The 6,670-nt window shown below is 41.7% G+C and overlaps 1 pseudogene; it reads left to right on the top strand.

The window, feature by feature from the left end:
- The first annotated feature begins 5,111 nt into the window (after positions 1-5,111).
- On the top strand, positions 5,112-5,963 carry LOC128095960 (40S ribosomal protein SA-like; annotated as a pseudogene).
- Positions 5,964-6,670: the final 707 nt, after the last annotated feature.

Genomic DNA, 6,670 nt, shown 5'->3' with positions numbered 1-6,670 from the left:
ACAGCACACAACACAAAATTGCTGCTGCCAGTTTCTCTTCAAAGTCAAGCTTGAAGCTAGCAGCTGGAAGAACCCTGTACCACTTCTGACTGGCAGGTCACCTGGAGGGCCTGATTGGCTAGTGAGGCCTCAGTGACAAGAGCACCTCCCATAGGGTTACACTGTGCTAAAAGTCACAGAGCAATGGTTCCTGATCCTGCCTTCCACCACAGACCCAGACCTTTTCTAAACATTTGCATTTCAATAGCACTCGTCTCTGGTTCCAATAGCAGACCCTGCTATCTTTCTGCTCTTGGTAGGCACTTCCCTTCTTCATCCTGGACACAGTGTGGCTAGCATGTACAGTCCACTATACTATGTCGGGTGGAGTGATTCCACGTCACACAGGTGGAAGGGTGGTCAGAATATTAACAACTAAAGAGAGAATGAAAGACAAAAAAGGAGATGTTTGTTTTGTGACTTCAAGTTGAGGTCAGGTGAACTGAACCCACTTTTTACCTGGTTGTCACAGGGACTTCATACAACCAGGAAAGAAATGCAGGAAGTGGATTACAAACAAGATAATAGGTCTTTCTCCCATCAGAAATGGCTTCATTGCTTTAGGAGTTTTATTCCTGAAAATCAGAGCACACTGTTGGCAAATGAATAATAATGAAGGGTAGGCCTCAAAGAAAGTTTAATGTTTAACACATAATGGAGCTAAGAGGAATATTTTTACAAGCACTGTTATTAATCAGCATATCTTACTCCTAGGGCAGGTGAAAAAAACAAAACAAAAAATAACTGTATTATTCAAGGTTCTGTACATGAACCGTGTTATGAATTGTATAAAGAAGGCTCTGGCAGGTAGAGAGTCAAGGTGCCCTGCTGCTGGTGACAAAGAGGACATTCAGACAGCACTGAGTGAAGAGGTCTATTTAGTGGAGAAAGAGAGAAGGGGAAGAGAAAGAGGGGGAAAAGGGGGGAGGGGTTGGAATCCAAATGTGCTCACACTTCTTGGGAGAAAAGCAGGAGAGAGAGAGAGAGAGGGTAGTGGGTGGAAATATCCCTTAAGAATAAGCTTTTATGTCAGGGCATTGAGTGCCGCCAAGGGCCAGGGTCAGAATATTAATAAACAGGACTAGTAGAATCAATCTCTCCATGTGTGTACAAAGTGGATTTATTAGAATGTCTCACAAACTGTAGTAGAGCTAGTCTAACAATGGCTGTCTGTCAATGGAAATTTGAAAAGTCCAATAGTTATTCAGTCCATGAGGCTGGACATCTCAGCTGGTCTTCAGTATACACCACAATTTTAAGGAAGTAGGCACTAATGCTAGTAATGTAAAAAACTTGGCAACAAGAGCTAGGATGAGCAGGCGAAAAGAGAACTTCCATCTTTAATATCCTTTATATATGTAGGCTGACACCAAGAGTTGCTACCCAGATTAAAGCTGGATCTCATTCTTTGTTGATTGGTTTTTTAGTGATTTCAAGAAAGGTTTTTATCATTGTAGCCCTGAAACTCATTCTGTTGAGTAGGCTGGCCTCAAACTAAGAAAATCCAAATGCTTCTGCTTCCTGGGGTTAAAGGTGTGCACTGCCACCAAGCAGCTAAAAGTGGACCTTATCACCTAAAATGATCCATATGAAAGATGTGTCTTTAACTTTAAAACTTTTAATTAAAATCCCTCTCAGGAGTACACAAATCTTTTGGGTTTTAATTAATAAAAAGGTTGTTGGCCTGACTATTAAGAATAACCATCACTGCCGGGTGGTGGTGGCGCACGCCTTTAATCCCAGCACTCGGGAGGCAGAGCCAGGCGGATCTCTGTGAGTTCGAGGCCAGCCTGGTCTACAAAGTGAGTTCCAGGAAAGGTGCAAAACTACACAGAGAAACCCTGTCTCGAAAAACCAAAAAAAAAAAAAAAAAGAATAACCATCACAACAGACAAGACAGATGAAATGAGAAAGATTTCTTAACTGCAGGAGGCAAGGAGAGCATGGGAGTTATTTCCAAAACAATGATTTTCCTAAACAAAGGAAGCATGTGGATTTAGTAGGGAGTCTTGACACATTCATGTAGCACTCTGCATAATCTTAAGTTTGCTAAGTAAACAAATCCACTTCTGATCATGATCACAATGTAAAATAGGGACATTTATGGATATTCTTTACTCAATGTTATGCAGGAACACATATAAATTATAAAAATGATGGAAAGAAATGTTTCTAGCATGTTCATCTTCTACCACAAGGTCTTAGCTGAAAATCAAGGAAATGACCCTGTGAAAAGTAGATTGTGCTGGGTGGTGGTGGCTCATGCCTTTAATCTCAGCACTCGGGAGGCAGAGCCAGGCAGATCTCTGTGAGTTCTAGGTCAAACTGCTCTACAGAGCAAGATCCAGGACAGCCAGGACAGTTTTACAGAGAAACTCTGTCTTCAAAAAAAATACATTGCTTTGGGCCCTATGTGACCTGTCAATCTTGATATTTGATCTAAAAGACAACTGTACCATTGCGACAATTCTCACAGATACGAATTACAGAGAACACAAATACAGAGCTATCAAGGAAAAGTCACCTAACAGCATTGCTTACTTTGCTCCTAGATAGATGGTTATAATGAACTCTATGAACTTCACAACAAAACTGCTTTTCCCTCTGAGCAGGCTGGCTTAGCAGTAGGTCACAGCTGCTTCCATGCAACACCAGCAGGAGTTCATTTGAACAAGTCCTGGCTTGTTTTATGGCTAAGTACTATGACATCACTGTAAAAAATGTTATTCTTTCCTTTTTATAACTTTTTAAAAAATTATGTATATAATGTTTTGCCTGTATGTGTCTGTGTGTAGTGCCTAACAAGGCCAGAAGAAGGCAGGAGATGCCTAGGTCTAAAGTTACAACAAATGGTTAGCTACCAAGTGGATTCTGGGAATGGAACCTGGGTCCTCTATAAAAATACCCAGTTCTCTTAATTGCTAAGCTGTCAATCTAGTCCCCATTTCATTTAAAATTTCCATAAATAGTTAAGCAAGAGATATTACATCACTTTCCCCTTTTATCTCTTCATTCTATCCCTTCCCAAATCCTTTCTAACTTCTTACTTATTAACTGTAGGTGAATAAGTATGCTGAAATACATTAATAAACCCCACTCCATCTGTTTTTGTTGGCGATAGATAGATAGATAGATAGATAGATAGATAGATAGACAAACAGATTGATAGAGATAATGGGCTGACCATGTTGTATTGGATAAACAGTTAGGGATCTCATCTTTGCCTGAGGTTAATCCTCTCTGGAAAATTCACATTTTAATCAGCACCTGGTGTCTAACCATGACTGGATTACCTTGGACTGGAAACATAATTAAGAATAGAAAACATATGTAGGAAAATAAATCACCAGTTAAGAGCACTGAAGATTCTTTCAGAGCATCCAACTTCCATTCCCAATACATTTAGATGGTTACTAATATCTGTAACTCCACTATCAGGGGTCCTGACACCTTCTCCTTGCCTGCCTGTCCACCATAAGAAGAGGACACTTAGAACATAGAATTAATTTTCAAGCTGAAAGTGGCAGTGCATTCTTATAGTGCCAGCAAACTGGACACAGAGGAAGCAAGATCACTGTGAGTTTTAAAGCCTATGCCACAGTCTACACAAACACATGCACATACACACACTCACACACACACATGAAAAAAAGAAAATTGAATTACATATAAGAAAAGGAGCACTGGAGAATTAGAACAATACAATACCTCTTAAAGTCAATTCAAGTGTCTGCCACTGGTCCCATAGAATCATTTTCAAAACTAATTATAGCTAAGATCAAAAACACTGAAGACAGCTTATGTTGGAGAGGATTTAGAACAAGGGGAACACTCCTTCACTGTTGGTGGGTGTGAAAACGTGTACAGCCACTTTGGAAATCAGTATGGTGCTTTCTCGGAAAATTGGAAATCAATCTCCCTAAAGACCAACCTGTACCTCTCTTGGGCATATACCCAAGGAATGCTCAATCATACCACAAGGACACATGCTCAACTATTATTGTAGCAGCATTATTTGTAGTAAGTAGAACCTGGAAACAACCTAGATGCCCTTCAACTGAAGAATGGATAAAGAAAATGTGGTACATATACACAATGGAGTACTAGTCAGAGGAAATAACAATGACATCATAAGGTTCACAGACAAGTGGATGGAACTAGAAAATATCCTGAGTGAGGTAACCTAGCCTCAGAAAGACAAACATGGTATGTACGCACTCATAAGTGGATACTAGAAGTAAACCAAAGGATAACCAGACTGCAAATCAGAATTCCAGGGAGGCTAGCTAGTAAAGAGGACCCTAGGAAAGAATTTCATTTCCAGCATCCACATAAAAGCTCACAGTCATCTTTAATTCCAGTTGCAGGGAATCTGACATCCACTTCTGGCCTCAATAGGCACCAGAAATGCAAGGGGTACACAGACATACACGTAGGCAAAGTACAAACATAGGAAACCTTAAATTAAAGCTACTATCTTCTAGTAAGAAACATGCTAAGAAAAAATGTGGGGCAGGAGTGGCTACAAGTGGTATGGGCTATAAACATAAAAATGCAATATTGTATAAATAAGCACCAGGATTTCATACATAGTTTCACTAGGCTGAATTAGAGACAAGGAGCTCTCTTGGATTCTGGCAATGCTTAATTTTTTGTTCACCTCCTTCTTAAGCCAGGGCCCCTACATTCACAGAAAACACCAAACTGATCTTAAAAGTCATACTCGCTAAGCAGGTCTAGTGCTGTGACACAGCAAGGCACTGAGTTTCCCTACAAGGAGCACAACCTGTTCTCAGGGGCCTAGAAGAACATAATCCAGGACTGCAGGAAAATTTTAATTCTTAATTTGTATTTGTCTGGACCATCTTCGTATATTGTTTCTGTTATAGAAAAGTAAGAAAACTTCACTTAAACACACATAATGTCTCCACATTCCATAGAACTAAAAACATATCCTGAATTTAAGTAATTGAACTCAAAAATGCCAATTTTCTGATTTTCCGTGCTACTCTGGGACTGTCCATATGATGTTGTTCCTGATTCCCGTCTTAACTTAAAGGGAAATTTACACAATGTCCGGAGCCCTTGATGTCCTGCAGATGAAGGAGGAGGATGTCCTCAAATTCCTTGCTGCAGGAACCCACTTATATGGCACCAACCTTGACTTTCAGATGGAGCAGTACATCTACAAAAGGAAAAGTGATGGTATCTACATCATAAATCTGAAGAGGACCTGGGAGAAGCTGTTGCTTGCAGCCCGTGCTATTGTTGCCATTGAGAACCCTGCTCATGTCAACGTCATCTCCTCCAGGAACACCAGGCAGTGAGCTGTGCTGAAGTTTGCTGCCGCCACTGGAGCCACTCCCATTGCTGGCCGCTTCACCCCTGGGACCTTCACTAACCAGATCCAAGCAGCCTTCCGGGAGCCACGACTTCTAGTGGTGACTGATCCCAGAGCTGACCACCAGCCCCTCACAGAGGCGTCTTATGTCAACCTGCCCACCATTGTTCTGTGTAACACAGACTCTCCTCTGCACTATGTGGACATTGCCTTCCCATTCAACAATAAGGGAGCACACTCAGTGGGTCTGATGTGGTGGATGCTGGCCTGGGAAGTACTCCACATGCGTGGCACTATCTCCCGTGAGAACCCATGTGTACTTATGCCTGATCTTTACTTCTACAGAGACCCAGAGGAGATTGAGAAGGAGGAACAGGCCACTGCTGAGAAGGCTGTGACCAAGGAGGAATTCCAGTGTGAATGGACTGCACCATGTCCTGAGTTCACTGCTACTCAGCCAGAGGTGGCAGACTGGTCTGAGGGTGTACAGGTGCCCTCTGTACCCATCCAGCAGTTCCCTACTGAAGACTGGAGTGCCCAGCCAGCCACTGAGGTCTGGTCACCAATGATTATCTACTTGTAAGAGCTACATTTATTAGCAGATTTCACATTTGCTGGAATACACAATCATTTATTTAGACATTTATGAGGGGAGAAACTAACTGGAAGATAAATGATAGTTTACTGGACACACACCTGTAATCTCAGCTCTCAGAATGTAACAGGATTACCCCAAATGTGAGACCAGCCTGGTGTATATAGATGAATTCAAAGAAAGCCTCCCAGCAAAACTAGCTCAGATATATTGATTAACTCATTAATTATAATTTTAAAAACAGGGAAAATGTAATATTGCTACAACAGTTTTTGGGTTTTGTGACAAGATGATTGACACTTTCTTATGCACAGTCTCAACATTATCCACAAGAAAAGCATGAGTCCTTCTGTTCCAAACTACGTTTCCCATCATTCCGCTGGGATGATTTCCTAGGTTGTCTTTCTCTGCAGCGTCACTCCATGATGGACTCCGTTTCCCAGCATGCCTTTCTCTTCATCACTGGATGACGGACTCCATGTCCCAGCATGCCTTTCTCTTCATCACTATGATGGAGGCCGTTTCCCAGAATTCCTTTCCCTTCATCACTATGATGGACTCCGTTTCCCAGCATGCCTTTCTCTTCATCACTATGATGGACTTCATTTCCCAGCATGCCTCTCTCCACAGCACCATGTCGGTTTGGACTCCATTCCCACATACTTTTCTCCCCAGCATCCCTGATGGACTCCATT

This window comes from Peromyscus californicus, unplaced genomic scaffold (assembly GCF_007827085.1).
Source record: "Peromyscus californicus insignis strain IS unplaced genomic scaffold, ASM782708v3 Scaffold_58__1_contigs__length_261870, whole genome shotgun sequence".
Lineage (NCBI taxonomy): Eukaryota > Metazoa > Chordata > Mammalia > Rodentia > Cricetidae > Peromyscus > Peromyscus californicus.
This window is presented reverse-complemented; position numbering and strand designations above follow the sequence as displayed.